Source organism: Misgurnus anguillicaudatus, chromosome 1 (assembly GCF_027580225.2).
Source record: "Misgurnus anguillicaudatus chromosome 1, ASM2758022v2, whole genome shotgun sequence".
In the NCBI taxonomy this organism is placed as follows: domain Eukaryota; kingdom Metazoa; phylum Chordata; class Actinopteri; order Cypriniformes; family Cobitidae; genus Misgurnus; species Misgurnus anguillicaudatus.
In genome coordinates this window covers 2,695,626-2,722,390 of record NC_073337.2, presented here as the reverse complement: position 1 = coordinate 2,722,390, position 26,765 = coordinate 2,695,626, and the positions used below count along the sequence as shown (strand labels likewise).

The 26,765-nt window shown below is 40.5% G+C and overlaps 1 long non-coding RNA gene and 22 other non-coding genes across 26 annotated transcripts; all 23 read right to left on the bottom strand.

The window, feature by feature from the left end:
• Nucleotides 1-313: 313 nt before the first annotated feature.
• LOC141369455 (uncharacterized) lies at nt 314-13,196 on the bottom strand. Of its 4 annotated transcripts, none has more exons than XR_012373165.1 (9): nt 12,992-13,196; nt 11,771-12,315; nt 11,491-11,667; nt 9,930-9,989; nt 9,713-9,793; nt 9,494-9,546; nt 9,228-9,314; nt 7,114-7,201; nt 314-839 (listed from the first exon to the last, which is right to left on the bottom strand). It is a non-coding gene; the product is annotated as an uncharacterized lncRNA (long non-coding RNA). The 4 variants fall into 4 exon arrangements; XR_012373176.1 differs by having other exon boundaries at nt 7,124-7,201; XR_012373178.1 differs by having other exon boundaries at nt 11,885-12,315.
• Nucleotides 13,197-18,932: 5,736 nt separating this feature from the next.
• On the bottom strand, nt 18,933-19,019 carry trnay-gua (transfer RNA tyrosine (anticodon GUA)). Its single transcript is given in 2 exon segments — nt 18,933-18,968; nt 18,983-19,019. It is a non-coding gene; the product is annotated as a tRNA-Tyr (tRNA).
• Nucleotides 19,020-19,118: 99 nt separating this feature from the next.
• Nucleotides 19,119-19,205, bottom strand: trnay-gua (transfer RNA tyrosine (anticodon GUA)). The gene is given in 2 exon segments: nt 19,119-19,154; nt 19,169-19,205. It is a non-coding gene; the product is annotated as a tRNA-Tyr (tRNA).
• Nucleotides 19,206-19,304: 99 nt separating this feature from the next.
• trnay-gua (transfer RNA tyrosine (anticodon GUA)) lies at nt 19,305-19,391 on the bottom strand. Its single transcript is given in 2 exon segments — nt 19,305-19,340; nt 19,355-19,391. It is a non-coding gene; the product is annotated as a tRNA-Tyr (tRNA).
• Nucleotides 19,392-19,676: 285 nt separating this feature from the next.
• On the bottom strand, nt 19,677-19,763 carry trnay-gua (transfer RNA tyrosine (anticodon GUA)). Its single transcript is given in 2 exon segments — nt 19,677-19,712; nt 19,727-19,763. It is a non-coding gene; the product is annotated as a tRNA-Tyr (tRNA).
• A 98-nt stretch (nt 19,764-19,861) lies between these two features.
• Nucleotides 19,862-19,948, bottom strand: trnay-gua (transfer RNA tyrosine (anticodon GUA)). The gene is given in 2 exon segments: nt 19,862-19,897; nt 19,912-19,948. It is a non-coding gene; the product is annotated as a tRNA-Tyr (tRNA).
• A 657-nt stretch (nt 19,949-20,605) lies between these two features.
• Nucleotides 20,606-20,692, bottom strand: trnay-gua (transfer RNA tyrosine (anticodon GUA)). Its single transcript is given in 2 exon segments — nt 20,606-20,641; nt 20,656-20,692. It is a non-coding gene; the product is annotated as a tRNA-Tyr (tRNA).
• A 471-nt stretch (nt 20,693-21,163) lies between these two features.
• trnay-gua (transfer RNA tyrosine (anticodon GUA)) lies at nt 21,164-21,250 on the bottom strand. The gene is given in 2 exon segments: nt 21,164-21,199; nt 21,214-21,250. It is a non-coding gene; the product is annotated as a tRNA-Tyr (tRNA).
• Nucleotides 21,251-21,535: 285 nt separating this feature from the next.
• On the bottom strand, nt 21,536-21,622 carry trnay-gua (transfer RNA tyrosine (anticodon GUA)). The gene is given in 2 exon segments: nt 21,536-21,571; nt 21,586-21,622. It is a non-coding gene; the product is annotated as a tRNA-Tyr (tRNA).
• A 283-nt stretch (nt 21,623-21,905) lies between these two features.
• Nucleotides 21,906-21,992, bottom strand: trnay-gua (transfer RNA tyrosine (anticodon GUA)). The gene is given in 2 exon segments: nt 21,906-21,941; nt 21,956-21,992. It is a non-coding gene; the product is annotated as a tRNA-Tyr (tRNA).
• Nucleotides 21,993-22,091: 99 nt separating this feature from the next.
• Nucleotides 22,092-22,178, bottom strand: trnay-gua (transfer RNA tyrosine (anticodon GUA)). The gene is given in 2 exon segments: nt 22,092-22,127; nt 22,142-22,178. It is a non-coding gene; the product is annotated as a tRNA-Tyr (tRNA).
• Nucleotides 22,179-22,649: 471 nt separating this feature from the next.
• trnay-gua (transfer RNA tyrosine (anticodon GUA)) lies at nt 22,650-22,736 on the bottom strand. Its single transcript is given in 2 exon segments — nt 22,650-22,685; nt 22,700-22,736. It is a non-coding gene; the product is annotated as a tRNA-Tyr (tRNA).
• Nucleotides 22,737-23,019: 283 nt separating this feature from the next.
• trnay-gua (transfer RNA tyrosine (anticodon GUA)) lies at nt 23,020-23,106 on the bottom strand. Its single transcript is given in 2 exon segments — nt 23,020-23,055; nt 23,070-23,106. It is a non-coding gene; the product is annotated as a tRNA-Tyr (tRNA).
• Nucleotides 23,107-23,205: 99 nt separating this feature from the next.
• On the bottom strand, nt 23,206-23,292 carry trnay-gua (transfer RNA tyrosine (anticodon GUA)). The gene is given in 2 exon segments: nt 23,206-23,241; nt 23,256-23,292. It is a non-coding gene; the product is annotated as a tRNA-Tyr (tRNA).
• A 99-nt stretch (nt 23,293-23,391) lies between these two features.
• Nucleotides 23,392-23,478, bottom strand: trnay-gua (transfer RNA tyrosine (anticodon GUA)). Its single transcript is given in 2 exon segments — nt 23,392-23,427; nt 23,442-23,478. It is a non-coding gene; the product is annotated as a tRNA-Tyr (tRNA).
• A 471-nt stretch (nt 23,479-23,949) lies between these two features.
• On the bottom strand, nt 23,950-24,036 carry trnay-gua (transfer RNA tyrosine (anticodon GUA)). Its single transcript is given in 2 exon segments — nt 23,950-23,985; nt 24,000-24,036. It is a non-coding gene; the product is annotated as a tRNA-Tyr (tRNA).
• A 99-nt stretch (nt 24,037-24,135) lies between these two features.
• Nucleotides 24,136-24,222, bottom strand: trnay-gua (transfer RNA tyrosine (anticodon GUA)). Its single transcript is given in 2 exon segments — nt 24,136-24,171; nt 24,186-24,222. It is a non-coding gene; the product is annotated as a tRNA-Tyr (tRNA).
• Nucleotides 24,223-24,321: 99 nt separating this feature from the next.
• Nucleotides 24,322-24,408, bottom strand: trnay-gua (transfer RNA tyrosine (anticodon GUA)). Its single transcript is given in 2 exon segments — nt 24,322-24,357; nt 24,372-24,408. It is a non-coding gene; the product is annotated as a tRNA-Tyr (tRNA).
• Nucleotides 24,409-25,686: 1,278 nt separating this feature from the next.
• Nucleotides 25,687-25,773, bottom strand: trnay-gua (transfer RNA tyrosine (anticodon GUA)). The gene is given in 2 exon segments: nt 25,687-25,722; nt 25,737-25,773. It is a non-coding gene; the product is annotated as a tRNA-Tyr (tRNA).
• A 283-nt stretch (nt 25,774-26,056) lies between these two features.
• Nucleotides 26,057-26,143, bottom strand: trnay-gua (transfer RNA tyrosine (anticodon GUA)). The gene is given in 2 exon segments: nt 26,057-26,092; nt 26,107-26,143. It is a non-coding gene; the product is annotated as a tRNA-Tyr (tRNA).
• Nucleotides 26,144-26,242: 99 nt separating this feature from the next.
• trnay-gua (transfer RNA tyrosine (anticodon GUA)) lies at nt 26,243-26,329 on the bottom strand. Its single transcript is given in 2 exon segments — nt 26,243-26,278; nt 26,293-26,329. It is a non-coding gene; the product is annotated as a tRNA-Tyr (tRNA).
• A 99-nt stretch (nt 26,330-26,428) lies between these two features.
• Nucleotides 26,429-26,515, bottom strand: trnay-gua (transfer RNA tyrosine (anticodon GUA)). The gene is given in 2 exon segments: nt 26,429-26,464; nt 26,479-26,515. It is a non-coding gene; the product is annotated as a tRNA-Tyr (tRNA).
• Nucleotides 26,516-26,614: 99 nt separating this feature from the next.
• Nucleotides 26,615-26,701, bottom strand: trnay-gua (transfer RNA tyrosine (anticodon GUA)). The gene is given in 2 exon segments: nt 26,615-26,650; nt 26,665-26,701. It is a non-coding gene; the product is annotated as a tRNA-Tyr (tRNA).
• Nucleotides 26,702-26,765: the final 64 nt, after the last annotated feature.

Below are 26,765 nucleotides of genomic sequence, written 5' to 3'. Positions count from 1 at the left end.
ATCAACAACAATCAACCCTCAATAACAGTTTATGTTGTGTTAATCATAAAATTTCTTCCCTAACAATTTGACAAGAGCTAGTGGAGAAGTAGGCAACTAGCCCACTTGCATGCAAGACTCCGTCCGTGGCTGCGCAGTCTGCAGCCGCTTCCTTTTGAGTTGCCAGGTTTTATGACAAAAAAAGTTTAAATTGAAAATAAGTGATTGTTATGTGTAGGGTGTATTTCATACACAATATGACAACCTGGTAAATGTCAGTCTAACAGAAAAAAATGGATCAGTGAGTTTTCCAGGAGAAATAACAAAACAGAAGGGCATCTGGAAATTTTTTTTTACTTTGTTTTTGCAAAGGCAGTTTCATTTATTTTAACACTCCACAAATTACACTTTGGGGTGGTTTCCCGGACAGGGATTATCTTAAACCGGGACTAGGCCTTAGTTTAATTCTGAAATATAACTAGTTTTAATAACATGTCTTAATAAAAACATTACTTGTGTGCATTTTGAAGCATCACAAAAGACACTGATGTATTTTATGATATGTCAGTGCAAGTTGTTTTCAGTTTGGACAGCTCTTACATTTATTTTAGTCTAGAACTAGTCTAATCCCTGTCCTTGAAACCGTCCCATAGCAAACTGCAACAAAAATAAGAAATTCCCTCCAGAATAAGTCATACTCCAGAATCAGTCCAATCAATTATTTCACTTAAGATGCTTGCTTGTCCCGCCTTTGCTGCCCCCATTCCTGGCTCTGCTCAGACAGCCGCAGCCAGTTTCTCACAGTCATCTTTATATCAGCCTCAGTGGAACTTTGTAGGCAGGATTTCTTAACACAGCACCTAAAAAAATGTAATAATGTAATAAGCAACAGAAAAAAATAAGACAGCACAAAAGTCTATATATCTTCGTGGATGGTTTCTAAAAAGACAATTCAGAAAAGTCAGAGCATTTTGCAAAAAATAAAATCATGTTGTTTCAACACATTGTAGGACTTACTACAATGTGTTGAGACACTCGCCGAGCAATGGAATTGAGACACTCGCCGAGCAGCACCCCGCAACCAGCTACAGTGCAGTGACGCTTTGCTCTCTGACGTGACTTCCGGTTTTCACGCTGAACAGATCGTGCATCGGAGCTCCGTCGAGTTCTTCATCTAAAAGCCTTTTTTTTACTATCTTATTCCTATTTATATATTAAGTTTTACCTAGGAATACTTTACCGTGAGGATTATTGAGCAGTACTACCACGTGAAACTATTTATCACTAATAAACACCCACAGTGTTAGCATATAGCCCGCTAGCTTCAACAAACGCTGCCGACTGAAGCTAGCATTTTCCGATCTAATGGCGGATTCATCTGATATATGCTTTTCTGACCTGTCCTCGCCTGAGCGGGAAGCTACGAAGGAGTTGATCGGTTTGAGCAGATCCAACGCGAGCTACAGCGCCCACTTCACCATGTCTCCGGACGTCCACAAGCGACCGAGGAATGCGACAAACGAGTACTCCACGCGATGCAGCTTTACGGACCGTAAGCGAGTGAACGGAGACGCCATTGCCCAACATGAAAGCGATCGGGAAGCTGTGGAGGAGCCGCTGCCCGGCCTTCGCAGATTCAGCATGCCCAACATCACCCTGGACCCAGACGTTCGCAGGCGACTGAGGCGTACCACAACCAAACCACCAACGCGATGCAGCTCCGCGGAGCGCGTTCGGGTAAACAAAGACGCCATCGCCCAGCATGAAAGCGGTAAGACTCCGCTTGTTATTGTAACATGTACTACTTGCTACATGTATAGTTTAGCTTCTGCCGTTAGCATAGATGGGTTTACATGCACTAAGTGTATTGAAGTATTAAGATTAACTGAGAAGGTTGCTGAACTAGAATCGCGCATCCGAACGCTAGTTGAGGATAACAAAACCGCTAATGTTACTGTTGTAAATACTGTATCGAGCGAAAAGACTAATGGCTCGGTTCCGACATCAGATGCTAATGTAAACATTACAAACAATGTATCGAGCGCACATAGTGTTCCGACATCAGATGCTAATGTAAACACTATAAATACTGTATCGAGCGCGCATAGTGTTTATCATAATACACATGGCTCGGTTCCGACATCAGAGTCAAGTCGGCGGTCTAACTGGGTGACTGTCAGGCGGCATAGTCATATACGGCGTCCATCTAAGACCCATACCGTTACGGTACTTTTTAACAGATTCGATCCCCTAAGGAATACACTAGCTGAAACACCTGTTAAAAGTGCCCTGGTCATTGGAGATTCTATACTCAGGAACACTAACATTGAGGCACCAAACACCCTAGTCGACTGTATACCGGGAGCCAGAACGTCTGACATTAGATCCAAACTTAAAGTGCTGGCTAATGCTAAACGGAAGTTTTCTAAGATTGTTATTCACGCCGGAACAAATGACACCAGACTCCGACAGTCGGAAATCACCAAAGATAATATTAAGGAGATGTGTGAAATTGCAAAAACAATGTCAGACAATGTAATATGCTCTGGTCCCCTCCCCGCCTACCGGGGAGATGAAACACATAGTAGATTAGTGTCTCTCAATGGCTGGATGTCAAAGTGGTGCCCTCAGCATAATGTAGGGTTTATAGACAATTGGAAGCATTTCTGGGGTAGACCATTTCTCCTAACCCGAGATGGCCTTCATCCGACATCAGAAGGAAGTGCTATACTCACCAGAAATCTGATTAATATTCTTAATTCTGATATAGTATGACTATCCAGGGCCCAGGTCAGGAAACAGACGGATCAGCTTGACTGTCCGTCTGTTGGCTGGCGTGATATGTCTGGATCACATATATCCCAGAACTTCGAGTCGATCTTGCCGGAGTATCGGCACATTTCGGCTGTGTCTGTTCCCCGGGCGGGCAGATGCAGAGCGCCGCTTGCCACATCACGTACAAATTTGACCAACATAAAATTAGAAAACAATACATTACAAGATGAACCTCGAATGTTAAAATTCGGCCTTCTTAACATTAGATCGCTTGCCAGTGGAGAACCTATTGTTAATGAAATAATTGGTGACCAGGGCTTGGATGCGCTCTGTTTGGCAGAGGCCTGGCTTAAAGCAGACGACTGCATTGGTTTGGACGAATCCACCCCACAAGACTATTATTGTAGGCACGAACCTAGGTTAAAGGGGAGAGGGGGTGGTGTAGCTACAATATACAACAAAATTTTTAAAGTAAACCAAAAATCTGAACTAAAATTTAAATCATTTGAACTAATGTTGTTAAATATGGAAATAACTGATCGTAACCACAAACAGCTCTCTTTTGCCTTAGCTACAATCTATAGACCTCCGGGCCACCATGCAGATTTCCTTAAAGAAATAGCAGATTTTCTGTCTGAGCTTGTAGTCACTGTAGATAAAGCTCTTATCGTTGGTGATTTTAATATTCATGTGGATAACCATAAAGATGCTTTAGGACGTGCGTTTATGGATGTTCTAAATTCTCTCAATATTAGACAAAACGTGACAGGGCCAACGCATACTCGTAAGCACACATTAGACTTAATTCTGTCACTCGGGCTTAATATTAATGACATCAAAATATCACCTCAGAGTGATGCAGTTTCTGACCATTACCTTGTGTCATACACTGTACTTCTAGATATGATCACTCAATCCACAACATGCTACAGATTAGCCAGAACAATAATTTCCACCACTAAAGATAGCTTTATTAGCACTCTTCCAGACCTGTCCCAAATTAAACATGCAGATAACTGTGATGATCTAGATATTGTAATAGAAAACCTAAACAATGTCTGTTCTAACACATTGGATGCCGTTGCTCCCATTCGAAAAAAAAGAATCAAACAAAAGCCGCCAGCTCCATGGTATGATCATCACACCGCAGCTCTTAAAAAGGCAACTAGGAAAATGGAAAGAAATTATAGAAGCACAAAATTAGAAGTATGGCGTGCAGCATGGAAAGATAGTGTTAAACACTACAGACAGGCTATTAAAACCGCCAGATCTACCTATCTTAGCAAGCTTATAAATGAGAATCATAATAACCCTCGTTTCCTCTTTGGCACCGTTGCAAAACTGACTAGAAACAAAGAACAAACAGATACCAATAGTAAACTCCAACACAATAGTAACGACTTCATGAACTTCTTTTCTAACAAAATTACGGCTATAAGGGAAAACATCGTAGCTACACAGGCAGCCACCACTCTACCCGTTAGTTCACTTAACACTAGACTACCACACGAACATCTTGATTCATTTAAACCTACTACAATAGAAGAGCTCTCTAAACTAGTAACGTCATCCAAATCATCGTCCTGTATATTAGACCCCGTTCCCACAAAACTACTTAAAGAGGTATTTCCTGTAGTGTCAACCCCGGTTCTAAATATCTTTAACTCATCGCTAGAAATAGGATACGTTCCAACATCTTTCAAACTAGCAGTTATTAAACCGCTGATTAAAAAACCACAGCTTGATCAGGGAGAGCTTAATAACTTTAGACCAATCTCAAATCTCCCTTTTCTTTCGAAAATATTAGAAAAGGTAGTGGCAAGCCAGTTACGCACATTTTTGACAAATAATAGTACATATGAAAAGTTCCAATCAGGATTCAGGCCCCACCATAGCACAGAGACAGCGTTGCTTAGAGTTACAAATGACCTCCTATTAACATCCGATCGTGGTGAAATCTCAATTCTTATATTATTAGACCTTAGTGCAGCCTTTGACACAATAGATCATACAATCTTACTCAGTAGACTAGAAAACTATGTTGGTATCAGTGGTCAGGCGCTAGCATGGTTTAGGTCGTATCTAACCAATCGCTATCACTTTGTTTATGTAAACGAGGAAGAGTCATATCACTCCCTGGTTAAATACGGTGTACCGCAGGGATCGGTTTTAGGTCCTATCCTGTTCTCGTTATACATGTTACCTCTAGGAGACATTATCAGGAAACATAACATAAGTTTTCACTGCTATGCGGATGATACCCAGCTTTACATCTCCTCACATCCCAGCGAAACACACACGTTTTCTAAGCTAACAGACTGCCTTAGCGATGTTAGTGACTGGATGGCACATAACTTTCTTAAGCTGAACTCCAATAAGACAGAGATACTTATTATTGAACCGAATCGCTACAAACATAATATGTCAGATTACACGTTGCACATAGATGGCTGCACTGTGGTGCCATCTTCCACGGTAAGGAACTTAGGTGTGATGTTCGACAGCAACTTATCCTTCGATAGTCATATCGCCAACGTCTGCCGTACAGCTTTCTTCCACCTTAGAAATATCTCGAAAATACGCCATATACTGTCTACATCTGACGCAGAGAAGCTTATCCATGCTTTTATGACCTCTAGAATAGACTATTGTAACTCGCTACTCGGGGGATGCCATGCAAATCAAGTAAACAAGCTTCAGCTAGTTCAAAACGCTTCCGCAAGGGTACTTACTCGATCTAAAAAGTACGACCACATAAGCCCAATTCTGGCATCTTTACACTGGCTACCAGTTAAATATCGCATACAATTTAAAATATCACTAATCACCTACAAAGCTTTAAATGGCCTAGCACCCTCATACCTTAGAGAATTACTATCAGAATACAATCCATCACGCACACTACGGTCACAAAATTCTGGTCTCTTGATTATCCCTAGACTATCAAAAGTGTCTAAAAGTGGAAGGTCATTTTCCTACTTAGCCCCTAAGCTCTGGAATGATTTACCAACCGATGTCCGAGAATCAGACACAGTCGATAATTTTAAATATAGACTTAAAACTTTTCTCTTCAACAAAGCATTCGCATAATTTGTCTAGTAAAAGTACTTAACTCGAAATAGTTATTTGTACCGAACAAAGCACTCGCGGTCATAAAACAGACCAACCAAATAAATAAATAAAAACCTTATCTTAACGTATAGTCGGATTGCGATTTTGGAACTTTCGTGTTCTTGTGAATAGTATGCCATACAAACCCGTTTGCCACTGATCGTGCATTAACGGCGTCAGTGGGGCCTCCAGCCTTAGTCAAACGGGTTGGCACGTATGGTCGGGTTGCGATGTTGGCGCTTTTTTGTGTCTTGTGAATAGTATGCCATACAGACCCGTTTGCCACTGAACCTGCATTAACGTCGTCAGTGGGGCCTCCAGCCTTAGTCAAACGGGTTGGCACGTATGGTCAGGTTGCGATGTTGGCGTTTTCTCATGATCTTGTAAATAGCATGCAATATAGACCCGTTTGCCACTGAACCTGCATTAACGACGACAGTGGGGTTACAGGCCTTAGTCAAACGGGTCGACAGGTTTCATTTTCTCTTTCTCTTAAAAATCAGAAGGTGACCCTTAGTTACCATCTATACCGTCGCAGTGGGCCCCCAATTTGCAAAATCCTCAACTGTGGATAATATAATTATGCCGCAATAGTTAGTCTGTCTGAAACTAAGCTGATTAAACCACATCACTGTGTGACACTTGCATTACATGTGAACGGCCCCTACGCTAATATGATTTTGTTTTTCTCTCCCTGTCCTGTCCTCGACCCTGAGGACAATGGGACAAACAGACCCAGTTCCGGTAGATGTGAAAGTCGACTCACCTCTGATCTACTGGTCGTCCATCACTGTGATGCCCAGCTGATGCCTGACCAACGACCACCGGCAGAACCCGCTTAAACCCCGCTTAATCCCCGCTTAATCTCCTTATCCGTTTATATGTGTTTATATACATATATATCTCCCAAGGGTTTTCCCTCCTAGGACTTTTTATTTTTTTTTCCTCGGCTCAACAACCCGGGGTTTTTGTTTTTTTTCTCCTAGGGGGTTTTTTACCCCGGGGAGGTAGCCTGCTTGGGCTTAATTTAGCATCTTCTCCTAGACGTTACATTAGTAATACGCTCGTTCATAATGTCGAGTCATAGCCTCAGCTGATTTGACAGCTTATGCTATTGTGTATTATGTTGTGCTATCTGTCATTTTTCTGTGCTTTTACTGCTTCTATTAATGTAAAGCTGCTTTGAAACAATTGAGTATTGTGAAAAGCGCTATATAAATAAAATTGAATTGAATTGAATTGAATTACTCAGGAGTACCTGATGAATAGGCTGTGATTTAAGGAGAGCACATCCCTTCATCACTGGGTGTGTCTTGCTGCCAATCATCTTGTGGCACTAGGAAATACAGAAAAAGTCCCGTTACACAAAGAACAGCATCACCCAGGTCCAACTAACAGAGCTAAATAAGTGACCCCACAGCAGTGGTTCTAAAACTTTTTCTGTCATTTGTCATTCCCCATTTTATGTAGGACTGTGCTGTGTGTGCGCTGTGTATTGTGTGTGTGTGCCTGTCTCAGTGTGTTCTTGATCTGCATGCTAAACAGCTTATGTTCAGGAGAGCCCAGCCCTTCATATTCATCTTCCTGCTGCCAATTAACGGTTGTCACTATGAAATGATAAAATTAGATTGTGAAACTGCTAAACAGTATGTAGGCTTTTTGCTCTCAAACTTTTCAAGTGCGCTTACAGCCACAAGTTTAAAGACCCAGTAGACCCTTTTTCTGTTTGTACACAATGGTGACGTGGCAACGTATGCACGAGCAGTTTGGCAACGGAAGTATGGCAAGAATCAGCAGTGAAGTAACACAGACAGAGAAAGTTATTTTAAAAAGTTGACTTATCAATTTTTTCAAAACATCTACCAGATCCGTGTACTATAGTGGAGTGGATAGAAGACGTTAGCAGATGGCCAAATATAAAGTGGCCAGATACATATAAAGAGTTTGGTTCCAAAACCCAATAAATCCATTTTGACAAATTTTGTTAAAAACGTGTTTTCTATACCAAGAAAGTGACAAGATGAAAACCACTATTTTCTGTTACAAACTTTTACATAGCATCTTTAGGTTATAAAAACATAAAAAAATTTCAAATCCATAACTTGATTTTCAAAGATTTATTATAAAAACAGATTCTTTTTTCCACAAAATGCAATAAATTCATGACAAGTTTTTATTCAAAATGCTATAAATCTATTGAATCAATAGCCTTTATAAATGTGCATTCATCTTTGCCATGTTATTCATTTAGTTGACTAGTGGTATACACCAATTAAAAATATAAACATTAATGGCATTAATCAAAACACTTACTTTGTGATATTAAGAACACTGTCATTGATGCGGTTATACTTGACATCGTCGCTTAACGTGTTTCACAGCGATCAGCTGTAAAATGTTTTGGTCCTGCTCGATTATCGTTGACTTTGAGTAAAATTATGGAAAGTTTTTCATAAGATCCCCTGGGGTCAATGTGTTTGCATGACAGAAACTTGATGTTGTCGGCCCGGGCAAACAAGCACCCGTCTCCCGAGTGTCTCTTGCGTAAATTATTAGATGTTGATGGCTTACGTTTCTTTCCCGTCACAGAAAACCATCACAGGTTTATCAATGCTATTAAAGTATTATTTTGTTTTTGTTTGTTTGTTGATCACGAAGTACATAGTAGATGAGGAAAACTAGTATTCCGTGTACTCAACGCGCCGCCATTGTTTGTTTACATTGCAATGGTGCGCTGCAAACTGTGGAGCGGATTTATGGCATTCTGTAGAAAAGGAGGAGTGGCGTTTATTGCATTTTGGGAAAAAAGATGACAGAATAAAACGGCGTATATTGGATTTTGCTTAAAATTAAGAATTTACTTTTTAATATTGACCTGATATAATACTGATTCTGGCAGCAACTCATTTTTTTCAAAAATGGCGTTTATTTGGGACCAAACTCTTTATATATACGTATATTAGTATATTATATTAGTACAACCAAACGCAACAACCAGACATTTTGATGCTGGGAAACCGTTTTAATAAACTTTCTGAGTTGCTAACACGTTAGAACAACTGGCGAACAACAACACTTCCGTTGCCGAAATGCGCGCACAAACTATTTGATCACGTGGGCTGTAAAAGGGTCTATGCATCACATATTTAACGGAAACTTACATTCAGTACGAAGAAGGTCCTCATTCACTGATGTAATCACTTAAATGGAAAAAACACAAATGGCCCAGATCCAGCTTGATTTTAAAATCTGGCCCTAATTCATTTGCTATTGAATTATTCTGAAATGTATTGTTTTACTACCTCAGTATGATGTTCTGAGTAAAAAGTGCAGATTCATACATTACATGTAAAATATCTTACTATCGTTAGTCCTCTGACGGAGCACTGGAAGAGGGTGACGTGGAGGCTGCTGCAAAGCACACAGGCCTTCGTTATTATTCGGTGTCACTAGAAAATACAGAAAAACGAAATTATTGGAGTGAACAGTAAGTCAAGTTTATCACAATTAGATAAACTAATGTCAGTGGGCTGAGTAATTGCCACACATTTCTACACACACACACACACACACACACACACACACACACGTGTCAGTGTTTTCATTGTCTGCGTTTTAAATGGCTTACAGTCAGGAAAGCCTAAGTTCTCTGCGCCTCTTTCTGAATATTAACCGCAGTCTCTTGGAAAGACAGAAAACCTTGGTTTACTGATCACACTACTAATATAAACTCAAAAATCATATCTCTGGAACATAAAACTATGGTATGTGCTGTGGACCTGTGGAGTACATTGTGTCTGCTTGAATTTAGGGACCTGATGCATTTTACTATATAGGGTACACTTACCTTCACTCTACAATGATGTGGGATGGGCTGGAGGAGTTAAACAAGGGGTGGGAGGGTTAGCCAGCTTTCTTCTTACTGACACTTCAAGAAGATTAAAAAAGGTTACAACAGAAAGATGATCAAAAAGGCACATCAACCATAAGATTTGCACCTTAGATATCTACATCTGATATTCGCTGTATGAGAAGTGCAGCATTATACACATAAAATGTCTTACTAGGCTTGCTCCTTTGATGGAAACTTGGGTGGGCTAGAGAAGGCTGCTTCCTTTTTGTCACTGTCATGGCCATTTAAAAACAAGGATTAAAATTCGAAAAATGTTTAAACACAAAGATTACAAATTCTTATCAGGCATAATTACAAGTATGAGCATGTAATTAAAGGGAGAGTTGTGTGTGTTGAAGCATCGAAAGTACATTTTGGTCCAAAAATAATAAAATTACGACATCATTCAGCATTGTCTTCTCTTCCGGTTCTGTTTTGAACGCGCACGAGACTGAAGTCACATGACTGCAGTGACGCAGCTGACGTACAACGTGGCTGATGTGTTATTAGGTGCGTCCCCGCTTTTTTTTGTGCGCCCGAGCTTCGTTTACAGTCTGAGGGAGACGAATGCTGTAAATGTGAAAAAAATTCACAAACATATCTGAGGATAAAACGCCATCTGCGTCACAAGACTTTAGTAAGACACATGCGCTACACAATAGACATGGAAGAGAATGCTGAATAAATTTGTCACTTTTGGACCAAGATGCTCTTTGGATGCTTCAACACATTCCAACTGACCCACTGATGTCAAATGGCAACCTCGATCATGTTCTTTATCATCTTTCTGGACATGGACAGTATACCGTGCATAGATTTTCAATGTAGGGTCAGAAAGCTCTCGGACTAAACATAAAACATCGGAGGTCTTACAAGTTTGGAACGACATGAGGGTGAGTCCTTAATGACATTATTTTTCATTTTTGGGTGAACTATCCCTTTAATTTTCTAATGGACATATGGAAACTTAAAGGAACACGCTGACTTTTTGGGATTTTAGCTCATTCACAGTAACCCCCAGAGTTAGATAAGTGCATACATACCCCTTCATCTCTGTGCGTGCCGTAACTCTGTCTGACGCACCCACCGCTAGCCTATCTGAGCATAAAGACTTGAAGTAAATGGCTCCAGCTAGCATGCTGCTCCCAATAAGTGACAAAATAACAGCAACATTTTCCTATTTATGTGTTGTGATTTGTTTAGTCACACCGTGTACAAACAACAAGGTCATGACACAGCCATCTTTTAACAGTATACATACTGGGAACTATATTCTCAGAAGGTGAAGCACTTGCTACTTGGGGGGAGTAACTGCACAACTCTGACCGAACTCTCTGCTCCTCACCAGGGGTTTCTCAGGTGCTGCTAGCAAATCACTGCACCCAAGTAGCCGGGCTTTGCCTTCTGAGAATATAGTTCCCTGTATGTATATGATTAGTAGATGGCTGTGTCTCACATGACCTTGTTGTTTGTGCATGTTGTGGCTGTGCAGGTCACAGCATATGGATAGGAAGGAGTTGGCATTGTTTTGTCGCTTATTGGGAGCAGCGTGCTGGCTGGGGCCATTTACTTCAAGTCATTGTGCAAAGCTAAGCTAGCGGTGGGTGCATCAGACAGAGTTACGGCACGCACAGAGATGAAAGGGAGTATGTATGCACTTATCTAGCTATGGGGATACAGTGAATAAGATAAAAAAATAAGCCTTTAAGGTCAAAATAGTTAATTCAACTTGCCAACTGTTATGTTGTTTCCAGCCATAGGTAGGAGGGAAGGGGGAGGAGGGTTTTTTGGAAGGTTTGTTGTGCGTTTTCTTCTTTTTCGCCTGTGATGTTTGTGGTGCATTTTGGGTGTCTGATGAAGGGCACGATGCAGGGGATGATGGTGGTGATGGTGATCTAAGTCAGGATGGTCTGTAAATGAAAAGTTTTTACAAAGATTAGTTTTCATATTGATCACATCGAACATAGAAAGTACAATGAGTAACATCAGAACAACATAGCCCCCCACTCTCACTTGTCTCATGTAGTATTCAACAAGAGTATTGTTTTCATCCTTCAGATGGGTTGGGTGATGTCCTCTTGAAAAAACTTTGGAGTATTTTGTATGAGTCTTTATAGACCCTTTTACTCTTTGTACACAATGATGATGTGGCAACGTAGGTGCACGCAGTTTGGCAACGGAAGTATGGTAAGAATCAGCAGTGAAGTAACACAGACAAAGTTATTTTAAAAAGTTGACTTATCAACTTTTTCAACACATCTACCAGATCCGTGTACTATAGTGGAGTGGATAGAAGACATTAGCAGATGCCCAAATATAAAGTGGCCAGATACATATATACGTATATATTAGTATATTATATTAGTGCAACCAAACGCAACAACCAGACATTTTGATGCTGGAAAACCGTTTTAATAAACTTTCTGAGTTGCTAACAGGTTAGAGAACCACTGGGGAACAACAACACTTCCGTGGCCGAAATGCGCGCGCAAGCTATTTGATCACGTGGGCTGTAAAAGGTTCTGGAGGCCACCAAGCCATGCCTTCATCGTATTTACCTGAGTGAAAAAAACAGAAAAGACATTTTATTTTGCCTAAATTACAAAGGTTAAATAAAGGCTCTATTTTATGAATAGGTGTGTGTCCAAAAACACTTACTTCCTATCACTTTATTACTTAATAACCACTTTGTCTGACTGTCTACAGTGGCTGTGCACTTGTACTAAACTAGCTCTTTGATTGACAGGTCTACTTTTAACGTTACCATAAAAACGCACAACAAGAGCTGCCTTTAATTTTAAGCATGTCACTTAGACAAAATCATTAAAAATGCATTTAGAGTGTAAGGGGTCCATATTATAAAATGACAGATGTCATTTTTGTGTAGACAAAAGACAGTCCGTCAATTTATTACCGTTTACCTAACTGTTTACCGAACGATCCCCTCACGTCAAAAATAATGTCTAAAACAACTCACTGAAAAATATTTAATACGCGAACATATTAATAATAACTAACCAGGGGTGCGTTTCCCAAAACCATGTTGCTTATTTTCCATTGCCAACCAACTAGTTGCTAACACAACAGGTTAGCAACTATGGTTTTGGGAAACGCACCCCAAGTCAACAGTTATAACAACAAACCAAGTCTAAAAACATGTAACGTTGCCTCCGACGCCAATTTCTGTCATCCGTTTATCGAAAACATTTCCACAATCATATTTAATCAACATACCTTCGCGCTTACACTGCCGGCTTGATGTGGACCAACAACTGCGTAGATCTAGTGAAGAAAAAAAGAGGCGCGGTCGGCATAAAGGTTGCTCGCGGTTCCTCTGCCGATCTCCGGCTGCAGACTCATCGCGCCGATCGTTTACCCACCTACTTTTATTCTGTGTGCAGGGGAAAAACCCCAAGCGACACTTTGCCGCTGGTGCCCTCCAATTGCCGACGTCGGTAAGACTGAACGTGCTGTCTGGGAAGAAAAGTAAAATGTTAAAGTTGATGCTAAATGAGAATGCAGTAACGTTACTACTGATAGTAATAATATTAACAGTAATAATATAATGGTTACATAATAAGGGTTCATGAATCACAATGAACTTATTTTTACTTCAGTCTGAACTAATGCTGAGTAAATGCATGTACTAATCATAAACTAATGAAGAGTCATCATTAAGTACAACATGACATGTTTTTTAGTTAATGTATTAATAAACAATGATTTCATGTGAGTCATTTTGTAGTTAATGATGACTTTTCATTAGTTTATGATTAGCACTAGGGCTGGAACAATAAAGAGCGGGACATGTTTTTATATTAATAAGGAGTTATTATTCAGTTTGATTTATTTTTATTTTACTTCTTTAATATTAATATATTTTATTTGTTTAAGGTGAATAATGCCCCTTTTGCACTGTTTATGTTAGGCTGAATTAATGTTGGACTTGTTTTTATGTGATTTGTTATATTTTCCTTGGCACTGGCACTGTTTGTGTATTTGTTTAATTGAGAAAATGCTTCAATAAAATGTTGGCATTAATAGCAGATGTTACATTTATTATTTGTAAAAAAATCTTTAGACTATTCGATTAATCGAAAAAATAATCGATAGATTAATCGGTTGAAAAAATAGTCGAAATTTGCAGCTCTAAACTACACTCCTCCGCACTACCAACTGAGCTATCAAAGGGTCACGATAGTGTAATTTACAAGGGGCTGTCAGGGTAGTGTGGTGATATATACCATCAAAAAGGAGCAGTTTAAGTAACAGCAAATTAAACATAAACATTCCTTCGAGCCGGATTTGAACCAGCGACCTAAGGATGACAATATTAAGCAACTACAGTCCTCCGCTCTACCAACTGAGCTATCGATGGGTTATGAAAGTGTAATTTACACAGGGCTGTGAGGGTAGTGTGGTGATATATATACCATCAAAAAGGAACAGTTTGAGTAACAGCAAATTAAACACACATATTCCTTCGAGCCGGATTTGAAACAACGACGTAAGGATGACAATTTAAGCAACTACAGTCCTCCGCTCTACCAACTGAGCTATCGAAGGGTCATTATAGTGTAATTTACACAGGGTTGTGAGGGTACTGTGGTAATATATACCGTGAGTAAGGAGCAGTTTGAGTAACAGCAAATTAAACATAAACATTCCTTCGAGCCGGATTTGAACCAGCGACCTAAGAATTAGAGCCTGACCGATATGCGTTTTTTCGGGCCGATGCCGATACAGATATTAGGGAGTAAAAAAAGACCGATAACGATATATCGGCCGATATTCTTTATGTGTACATTATAGTTCAGTACATACTACAGTATATTATACTAAAGTACTGTACATAGAATACACTATATACTTTAACATAATATACTATGAATAAATACAATGCAATGCAATGATCACTCACAAATGTGGTGATCCAACACTTATATTGATGTGACAAAGATATGTACTATAGGCAAGAAGTTAACAATAAACTTTATTATCCAAAATTAGTTGGATATCAGTGCACTAAACAGTAAACTTGACTTATTAATAATAACTTTAAAACACAAAGAGAACAAAATACATAAAACTTGAATCATTTGCAGTTTTGACGAGAATAACGTTATAAAGAGAACCTTACGAAGTCATTGATTAATATTAGCTTTACAGTAAGTTGTGTACTTCACAAATTAGTTAGCCACTCACAGTTACGAAGACAATGCTTGACGGAGCACATACTAATGTACGCTATGTTTAATGTTGTGCTTGTGCACAACGTTTTTATAACACAAACCCAGGGTTCCGTGCAAACTTTAGACTTTAATAAAACTAATGCGTCTTCGCTCCGCCTCTTTTATTTAGCAAGGGTGTAGAGTTGCGCGAGCTTATTGAATCAATTGCTCTGAAATGAGTGTGTTAACTAACAACACAAGCAGCAGTAATCTCATATAGTGATATATAAGTGCACGGCTGCGTGTAGCTTAATGGCGGAGTCAATGATGTTTGAAAGCCAGTGTTGATATTTGAAATCACCTAAACAAACACGCCCCTACCCCAATAGAATCCGGACCTTCTGTTGATAGACCCGCCCCACACATACGCAACCCGGCGTTTGATTTGATTTTATTGGCTATAAGTGTGTTTTGGTAGTCGGCCCGTCTCCTTTCCCAACGCGTTTTTCAAACATCGTGGACTCCGCCTTTAAACGTGTCATTTCTCCGTCTCGCGTCATTTCTCCCGCTTGCGTTTTAACTCGCAAGTCGACAAAGAGACGGATTAAAAACACCAAATGTAAGCGGGAATGCGTCTCTCTTGTCCATTTATAATCCAATCGACCAAAGCGCGTCTTAATACCAGGTGTAAAAATGTTGTGAAGAAGACACTGCGTGACTGCAGCCACCTGAACTGAGAGACTGACTGACTGAAGTGAAAGGGGTGGGGGATTGGATGGTGTCACTACAGTGAGTGATCTGGGTCGCCATTAGCAACCAGTATGGCGCACTCTGCTGGACAAACAAGTACTTACATCTTTCAAATGCATTTAATGTGTTCTGTAACAAACGTTCATATCGGCGCATATCTGCGGCTTATACGCCGATACAGATATATCTGCGACATGCTCATATCGGCCGATAAAATCGGCAAAACGATAAATCGGTCGGGCTCTACTAAGAATGACAATTTAAGCAACTACAGTCCTCCGCTCTACCAACTGAGCTATCGAAGGGTTATGAAAGTGTAATTTACACAGGGCTGTGAGGGTAGTGTGGTGATATATATACCATCAAAAAGGAACAGTTTGAGTAACAGCAAATTAAACACAAAAACTCCTTCGAGCCGGATTTGAACCAGAGACCTAAGGATGACAATTTAAGCAACTACAGTCCTCCGCTCTACCAAATGAGCTATCGAAGGGTTATGAAAGTGTAATTTACACAGGGCTGTGAGGGTACTGTGGTAATATATACCATGAACTGTTGAGTGACAGTTACATTTGAGTAACAGGAAATTATGCACAAACACTCCTCCAAGCTGGATGACAATTTACTTAGCTATAGTCCTCCGCTCTACCAACTGAGCTATCGAAGGGTTAGAAATGTGTAATTTACACAGTGTTGTGAGGGTACTGTGGTTATATATATCGTGAATAATGAGCAGTTTGAGTAAAAGCAAATTAAACACAAAAGCTCCTTCGAGCCGGATTTGAACCAGCGACCTAAGGATGACAATTTAAGCAACTACAGTCCTCCGCTCTACCAACTCAGCTATCGAAGGGTCATTATAGCATAATTTACACAGGGTTGTGAGGGTACTGTGGTAATATATACCGTGAGTAAGGAGCAGTTTGAGTAACAGCAAATTAAACACAAAAACTCCTTCGAGCCGGATTTGAGCCAGCGACCTAAGGATGACAATTTAAGCAACTACAGTCCTCCGCTCTACCAACTGAGCTATCGAAGGGTTTAGGGGTGTAACGGTACGCAAAAATCACGGTTCGGTGCGAACCCCGGTTTTGAAGCCACGGTTCGGTTCATTTTCGGTACAGTAAGGGAGAAATGCAAACATTAAACTGCAGGTTGTTTATTACTTTAAACTTTTTTTTACAATTTGTTTACACTTTTTTAAACACTTTATTAAAGTATAACAGATAAAATATATATAAAATGAAAAAATAATAAATAAAATACTACTGCAAAGTTATTTTTACATTATTTTATAACAGAAGGTAACTCACAGAATTGAATTGGCTATGTACCATCTCTGTATAAAAATAATATTACTGCTCTATGTGTAACTGCATAGCAAGCAACATGATGATATACTTATTATACACTCATTTTTAGATTAGTGAGTTGCATACATAGCCATCTTTGATCTTTTGCACGTTTCTCCTAATCTTTGTTTGTGTCATCAATGTAAGCTGTGACTTTACTTACGAACACCTCCGCAGCTGAGTAACAGCTGAGTAAGCCCGGGTTACAGCTCTTCTCTGTCCCGACCAGCTGATCGCATTGTGACAATGATATGATTGACGTGATATGCAGATGAAAAATCTGATCACGCATTCCTTATTCTTGCTGTCACAGAAAGCGCGTCTCATGATTGCGTAGCAACGAAAGACGTGCATCCTCTCACGCACCTTTGAAAGAACAAAGCAGCGCGTTGACACGCGTTTAACATGCGCTTTTAGATACGACACGTAAACGTTTACATCAATAATCAAACGAATATACAACTAAGTAAATAAAAATCTTTCTGCGGGTCGAATTATGTTATATGTTTGACAGAAGACTTGCGCTGAACGCGGAGACTTCCGCCACTTAATATGTTCGTGCGGAAACGCACGTATTATGTTCCGCACAGGCGCACACAAAATGCTTTCGGTGCGCGTGCGCACCGTGCCGAAAGCCCTGAACCGAAACGGTCCGGTTCGAATACACGAACCGTTACACCCCTAGAAGGGTTACAAATGTGCAATTTACACAGGTTTGTGAGGGTACTGTGGTTATATATATCGTGAATAATGAGCAGTTTGAGTAAAAGCAAATTAAACACAAAAGCTCCTTCGAGCCGGATTTGAACCAGCGACCTAAGGATGACAATTTAAGCAACTACAGTCCTCCGCTCTACCAACTCAGCTATCGAAGGGTCATTATAGCATAATTTACACAGGGTTGTGAGGGTACTGTGGTAATATATACCGTGAGTAAGGAGCAGTTTGAGTAACAGCAAATTAAACACAAAAACTCCTTCGAGCCGGATTTGAACCAGCGACCTAAGGATGACAATTTAAGCAACTACAGTCCTCCACTCTACCAACTGAGCTATCGAAGGGTTACAAATGTGTAATTTACACAGTGTTGTGAGGGTACTGTGGTTATATATATCGTGAATAATGAGCAGTTTAAGTAAAAGCAAATTAAACACAAAAGCTCCTTCGAGCCGGATTTGAACCAGCGACCTAAGGATGACATTTTTAGCAACTACAGTCCTCCGCTCTACCAACTCAGCTATCGAAGGGTCATTATAGCATAATTTACACAGGGATGTGAGGGTAGTGTGGTAATATATACCATCAAAAAGGAGCAGTTTGAGTAACAGCAAATAAACACACATATTCCTTCGAGCCGGATTTGAACCAGCGACCTAAGGATGACAATTTAAGCAACTACAGTCCTCCACTCTACCAACTGAGCTATCGAAGGGTTACAAGGCTGTAATTTTCGCAGGGTTGTGAGGGTACTGGGTAATATATACCGTGAGTAAGGAGCAGTTTGAGTAACAGCAAATTAAACATAAACATTCCTTCGAGCCAGATTTGAACCAGCGACCTAAGAATAACAATTTATGCAACTACAGTCCTCCGCTCTACCAACTGAGCTATCAAAGGGTTATGAAAGTATAAATTACACAGGGCTGTGAGGGTAGTGTGGTAATACATACGGTGAATCATGAGCAGTTTGAGTAACAGCAAATTATGCACAAACACTCCTCCAAGCTAGATTTGAACCAGTGACCTAAGGATGACAATTTAACCAACTACACTCCTCCGCACTACCAACTGAGCTATCAAAGGGTCATTATAGTGTAATTTACACAGGGCTGTCAGGGTAGTGTGGTGATATATACCACCAAAAATGAGCAGTTTGAGTAAAAGCAAATTAAACACACATATTCCTTCGAGCCGGATTTGAACCAGCGACCTAAGGATGACAATTTAAGCAACTACAGTCCTCCGCTCTACCAACTGAGCTATCGAAGGGTTACAAGGTTGTAATTTACACAGGGTTGTGAGGGTACTGTGGTAATATATAACGTGAGTAAGGAGCAGTTTGAGTAACAGCAAATTAAACACAAAAACTCCTTCGAGCCGGATTTGAACCAGCGACCTAAGGATGACAATTTAAGCAACTACAGTCCTCCGCTCTACCAACTGAGCTATCGAAGGGTCATTATATTGTAATTTACACAGGGATGTGAGGGAAGTGTGGTAATATATACCGTGAGTAAGGAGCAGTTTGAGTAACAGCAAATTAAACATAAACATTCCTTCGAGCCGGATTTGAACCAGCGACCTAAGGATGACAATTTAAGCAACTACAGTCCTCCGCTCTACCAACTGAGCTATCGAAGGGTCATTATATTGTAATTTACACAGGGATGTGAGTGTAGTGTGGTAATATATACCATGAGTAAGGTGCAGTTTGAGTAACAGCAAATTAAACATAAACATTCCTTCGAGCCGGATTTGAACCAGCGACCTAAGGATGACAATTTAAGCAACTACAGTCCTCCGCTCTATCAACTGAGCTATCGAAGGGTAATTATAGCATAATTTACACAGGTTTTTGAGGGTAGTGTGGTAAAATATATCGTGAGTAAGGAGCAGTTTGAGTCACAGCAAATTAAACACAAAAACTCCTTCGAGCCGGATTTGAACCAGCGACCTAAGGATGACAATTTAAGCAACTACAGTCCTCCGCTCTACCAACTGAGCTATCGAAGGGTTACAAATGTGCAATTTACACAGGGTTGTGAGGGTACTGGGAAATATATACCGTGAGTAAGGAGCAGTTTGAGTAACAGCAAATTAAACATAAACATTCCTTCGAGCTGGATTTGAACCAGCGACCTAAGGATGACAATTTAAGCAACTACAGTCCTCCGCTCTACCAACTGAGCTATCGAAGGGTCATTATAGTGTAATTTACACAGGGATGTGAGTGTAGTGTGGTAATATATACCTTGAGTAAGGAGCAGTTTGAGTAACAGAAAATTAAACATAAACATTCCTTCGAGCCGGATTTGAACCAGCAACCTAAGGATGACAATTTAAGCAACTACAGTTCTCCGCTCTACCAACTGAGCTATCGAAGGGTCATTATAGTTTAATTTACACAGGGATGTGAGTGTAGTGTGGTAATATATACCATGAGTAAGGAGCAGTTTGAGTAACAGCAAATAAAACATAAACATTCCTTCGAGCCGGATTTGAACCAGCGACCTAAGGATGACCATTTAAGCAACTACAGTCCTCAGCTCTACCAACTGAGCTATCGAAGGGTTAAAAGGGTGTAATTTACACAGGGTTGTGAGGGTACTGTCATAATATATACCGTGAGTAAAGAGCAGTTTAAGTAACAGGAAATTAAACATAAACATTCCTTCGAGCCAGATTTGAACCAGCGACCTAAGAATAACAATTTATGCAACTACAGTCCTCCACTCTACCAACTGAGCTATGGAAGGGTTATGAAAGTGTAATTTACACAGGGCTGTCAGGGTAGTGTGGTGATATATACCACCAAAAATAAGCAGTTTGAGTAAAAGCAAATTAAACACTCATATTCCTTCGAGCCGGATTTGAACCAGCGACCTAAGGATGACAATTTAAGCAACTACAGTCCTCCGCTCTACCAACTGAGCTATCGAAGGGTTATGAAAGTGTAATTTACACAGGGCTGTGAGGGTAGTGTGGTAATACATACGGTGAATCACGAGCAGTTTGAGTAACAGCAAATTATGCACAAACAGTCCTCCAAGCTAGATTTGAACCAGCGATCTAAGGATGACAATTTAAGCAACTACAGTCCTCCGCTCTACCAACTGAGCTATCGAAGGGTCATCATAGCATAATTTACACAGGGTTGTGAGAGTACTGTGGTAATATATAACGTGAGTAAGGAGCAGTTTGAGTAACAGCAAATTAAACATAAACATTCCTTCGAGCCAGATTTGAACCAGCGACCTAAGGATGACAAATTAAGCAACTACAGTCCTCCGCTCAACCAACTGAGCTATCGAAGGGTCATTATAGCATAATTTACACAGGTTTTTGAGGGTAGTGTGGTAAAATATATCGTGAGTAAGGAGCAGTTTGAGTCACAGCAAATTAAACACAAAAACTCCTTCGAGCCGGATTTGAACCAGCGACCTAAGGATGACAAATTAAGCAACTACAGTCCTCCGCTCTACCAACTGAGCTATCGAAGGGTCATTATAGCATAATTTACACAGGGATGTGAGGGTACTGTGGTAATATATACCGTGAGTAAGGAGCAGTTTGAGTAACAGCAAATTAAACATAAACATTCCTTCGCGCCGGATTTGAACCAGCGACCTAAGGATCACAATTTAAGCAACTACAGTCCTCCGCTCTACCAACTGAGCTATCGAAGGGTCATTATAGTGTAATTTACACAGGGAGGTGAGTTTAGTGTGGTAATATATACCATGAGTAAGGAGCAGTTTGAGTAACAGCAAATTAAACATAAACATTCCTTCGAGCCGGATTTGAACCAGCGACCTAAGGATGACAATTTAAGCAACTACAGTCCTCCGCTCTACCAACTGAGCTATCGAAGGGTTACAAGGCTGTAATTTACACAGGGATGTGAGGGTACTGTGGTAATATATACCGTGAGTAAGGAGCAGTTTGAGTAACAGCAAATTAAACACAAAAACTCCTTCGAGCTGGATATGAACCAGCGACCTAAGGATGACAATTTAAGCAACTACAGTCCTCCGCTCTACCAACTGAGCTATCGAAGGGTTAAAATGTGCAATTTACACAGGGTTGTGAGGGTACTGGGTAATATATACCGTGAGTAAGGAGCAGTTTGAGTAACAGCAAATTAAACATAAACATTCCTTCGAGCCGGATTTGAACCAGCGACCTAAGGATGACAATTTAAGCAACTACAGTCCTCCGCTCTACCAACTGAGCTATCGAAGGGTCATTATAGCATAATTTACACAGGTTTTTGAGGGTAGTGTGGTAAAATATATCGTGAGTAAGGAGTAGTTTGAGTAACAGCAAATTAAACACAAAGACTCCTTCGAGCCGGATTTGAACCAGCGACCTAAGGATGACAATTTAAGCAACTACAGTCCTCCGCTCTACCAACTGAGCTATCGAAGGGTTACAAATGTGCAATTTACACAGGGTTGTGAGGGTACTGTCATAATATATACCGTGAGTAAGGAGCAGTTTGAGTAACAGCAAATTAAACATAAACATTCCTTCGAGCCGGATTTGAACCAGCGACCTAAGGATGACAATTTAAGCAACTACAGTCCTCCGCTCTACCAACTCAGCTATCGAAGGGTCATTATATTGTAATTTACACAGGGATGTGAGGGTAGTGTGGTAATATATACCGTGAGTTAGGAGCAGTTTGAGTAACAGCAAATTGAACATAAACATTCCTTCGATCCGGATTTGAACCAGCGACCTAAGGATCACAATTTAAGCAACTACAGTCCTCCGCTCTACCAACTGAGCTATCGAAGGGTCATTATAGTGTAATTTACACAGGGATGTGAGTGTAGTGTGGTAATATATACCATGAGTAAGGAGCAGTTTGAGTAACAGCAAATTAAACATAAACATTCCTTCGAGCCGGATTTGAACCAGCGACCTAAGGATGACAATTTAAGCAACTACAGTCCTCCGCTCTACCAACTGAGCTATCGAAGGGTTACAAGGCTGTAATTTACACAGGGATGTGAGGGTACTGTGGTAATATATACCGTGAGTAAGGAGCAGTTTGAGTAACAGCAAATTAAACACAAAAACTCCTTCGAGCTGGATATGAACCAGCGACCTAAGGATGACAATTTAAGCAACTACAGTCCTCCGCTCTACCAACTGAGCTATCGAAGGGTTAAAATGTGCAATTTACACAGGGTTGTGAGGGTACTGGGTAATATATACCGTGAGTAAGGAGCAGTTTGAGTAACAGCAAATTAAACATAAACATTCCTTCGAGCCGGATTTGAACCAGCGACCTAAGGATGACAATTTAAGCAACTACAGTCCTCCGCTCTACCAACTGAGCTATCGAAGGGTCATTATAGCATAATTTACACAGGTTTTTGAGGGTAGTGTGGTAAAATATATCGTGAGTAAGGAGTAGTTTGAGTAACAGCAAATTAAACACAAAGACTCCTTCGAGCCGGATTTGAACCAGCGACCTAAGGATGACAATTTAAGCAACTACAGTCCTCCGCTCTACCAACTGAGCTATCGAAGGGTTACAAATGTGCAATTTACACAGGGTTGTGAGGGTACTGTCATAATATATACCGTGAGTAAGGAGCAGTTTGAGTAACAGCAAATTAAACATAAACATTCCTTCGAGCCGGATTTGAACCAGCGACCTAAGGATGACAATTTAAGCAACTACAGTCCTCCGCTCTACCAACTGAGCTATCGAAGGGTCATTATATTGTAATTTACACAGGGATGTGAGGGTAGTGTGGTAATATATACCGTGAGTTAGGAGCAGTTTGAGTAACAGCAAATTGAACATAAACATTCCTTCGATCCGGATTTGAACCAGCGACCTAAGGATGACAATTTAAGCAACTACAGTCCTCCGCTCTACCAACTGAGCTATCGAAGGGTCATTATAGTGTAATTTACACAGGGATGTGAGTGTAGTGTGGTAATATATACCATGAGTAAGGTGCAGTTTGAGTAACAGCAAATTAAACATAAACATTCCTTCGAGCCGGATTTGAACCTGCGACCTAAGGATGACAATTTAAGCAACTACAGTCCTCCGCTCTACCAACTGAGCTATCGAAGGGTTACAAGGCTGTAATTTACACAGGGTTGTGAGGGTACTGTGGTAATATATAACGTGAGTAAGGAGCAGTTTGAGTAACAGCAAATTAAACACAAAAACTCCTTCGAGCCGGATTTGAACCAGCGACCTAAGGATGACAATTTAAGCAACTACAGTCCTCCGCTCTACCAACTGAGCTATCGAAGGGTCATTATATTGTAATTTACACAGGGATGTGAGGGTCGTGTGGTAATATATACCGTGAGTAAGGAGCAGTTTGAGTAACAGCAAATTAAACACAAACATTCCTTCGAGCCGGATTTGAACCAGCGACCTAAGGATGACAATTTAAGCAACTACAGTCCTCCGCTCTACCAACTGAGCTATCGAAGGGTCATTATAGCATAATTTACACAGGGATGTGAGGGTACTGTGGTAAAATATATCGTGAGTAAGGAGCAGTTTGAGTAACAGCAAATTAAACACAAAAACTCCTTCGAGCCGGATTTGAACCAGCGACCTAAGGATGACAATTTAAGCAACTACAGTCCTCCGCTCTACCAACTGAGCTATCGAAGGGTTACAAATGTGCAATTTACACAGGGTTGTGAGTAGGGGTGGAACGGTACACACATGTCCCGGTTCGGTTCGTACCTCGGTTCAGGCTTCACGGTTCGATTCACTTTCGGTACAATGGAGGAAAAAAGCAAAACAAAAATGAAGAAGGCATTTTTTTTTTAAGCTAATCGTAAAAACATAGGTGTCCTTATCAGTGTTATTTTGAGATGCCATGAATATGAACTGAAATGCATTTAACATACTATCTCGTATTTCAAAAATATATACCACTTTAAGTAATCTTGTACTCATCTTTCATACAAATAGGGGTTCAAATGTATTACAAGTGTTACCTAAATACATTTTTAAATTACATTTTTGGCCTTATTTCATATTAATGTACTAAAGAACAAAAAATAGGCTTGTAGGATGAATTAATAGGTGTGTACGACTTCACGAGGCGCTGCAAGAAACGACAAGTGGATGACGTCAGAGTAACGCGAAAGCGATTTGAAATCAGCCTCCTCCGCAAGATTTCTCGCGGTACTCTGACGCTGATGGCGCTGCGTAAAGTTTAGCACGCTTAAAAAACTGAAAGAAGCTGAACTCGACAGAACTGCCCTGCGTATGCCTGTTGTATATAGCAGGACAATTTATCTCCTACTTCTCAGCGTGAGAAATACAAAGTGTGGTATTTGAACTGACTGAAATGCGTGTTTGTCAAGGTGAATGCGTGAGACTTGAGAGCCCTGATTAGATGTATTTCCACTCACATACCTAACAACTGCTGAACAACGCCGACCCACAGTCCTCGTCTTTTCCACCACTCTCTCGCCTGTACTATTGTAACTGACTGGAAAACTGAAGTTTTGCCAAACGTGCGATCTTAAAGGGGCCGGCGGATCCTCACCACCATTTGCCATACTCGCTGTCGCTGCTATTTCACTCACTGGACCGTGAACCTGACAAAAAACTGCAGAGTGCCAGAATGTAGACGGTCTCTGATAGAGCGCATACATAGGCGGAGCTCGGCTGCATCAGCGCCAATCAGAGCTTCAGAGCTAAAGCGGGGCAACAGATTAGCTGTCCATAAAGAACCCGCGGATCTAACAGTAGTTCCGCATTACATTAATTATTTTGCACGCAGGTTTTTTTTTTATTTTCATACCGTGTATTCTCCGTTTAAATTCATGCACCGAACCGTGACGTACAGTTGTTAGACCTAGTTGTGAGGGTACTGTGGTAATATATACCGTGAGTAAGGAGCAGTTTGAGTAACAGCAAATTAAACATAAACATTCCTTCGAGCCGGATTTGAACCAGCGACCTAAGGATGACAATTTAAGCAACTACAGTCCTCCGCTCTACCAACTGAGCTATCGAAGGGTAATTATAGCATAATTTACACAGGGTTGTGAGGGTACTGTGGTAATATATACCGTGAGTAAGGAGCAGTTTGAGTAACAGCAAATTAAACACAAAAACTCCTTCGAGCCGGATATGAACCAGCGACCTAAGGATGACAATTTAAGCAACTACAGTCCTCCGCTCTACCAACTGAGCTATCGAAGGTTACAAATGTGCAATTTACACAGGGTTGTGAGGGTACTGGGTAATATATACCGTGAGTAAGGAGCAGTTTGAGTAACAGCAAATTAAACATAAACATTCCTTCGAGCCGGATTTGAACCAGCGACCTAAGGATGACAATTTAAGCAACTACAGTCCTCCGCTCTACCAACTGAGCTATCGAAGGGTCATTATAGTGTAATTTACACAGGGAGGTGAGTGTAGTGTGGTAATATATACCATGAGTAAGGAGCAGTTTGAGTAACAGCAAATTAAACATAAACATTCCTTCGAGCCGGATTTGAACCAGCGACCTAAGGATGACAATTTAAGCAACTACAGTCCTCCGCTCTACCAACTGAGCTATCGAAGGGTTACAAATGTGCAATTTACACAGGGTTGTGAGGGTACTGTGGTAATATATACCGTGAGTAAGGAGCAGTTTGAGTAACAGCAAATTAAACATAAACATTCCTTCGAGCCGGATTTGAACCAGCGACCTAAGGATGACAATTTAAGCAACTACAGTCCTCCGCTCTACCAACTGAGCTATCGAAGGGTCATTATAGCATAATTTACACAGGGTTGTGAGGGTACTGTGGTAATATATACCGTGAGTAAGGAGCAGTTTGAGTAACAGCAAATTAAACATAAACATTCCTTCGAGCCGGATTTGAACCAGCGACCTAAGGATGACAATTTAAGCAACTACAGTCCTCCGCTCTACCAACTGAGCTATCGAAGGGTCATTATAGTGTAATTTACACAGGGTTGTGAGGGTACTGTGGTAATATATACCGTGAGTAAGG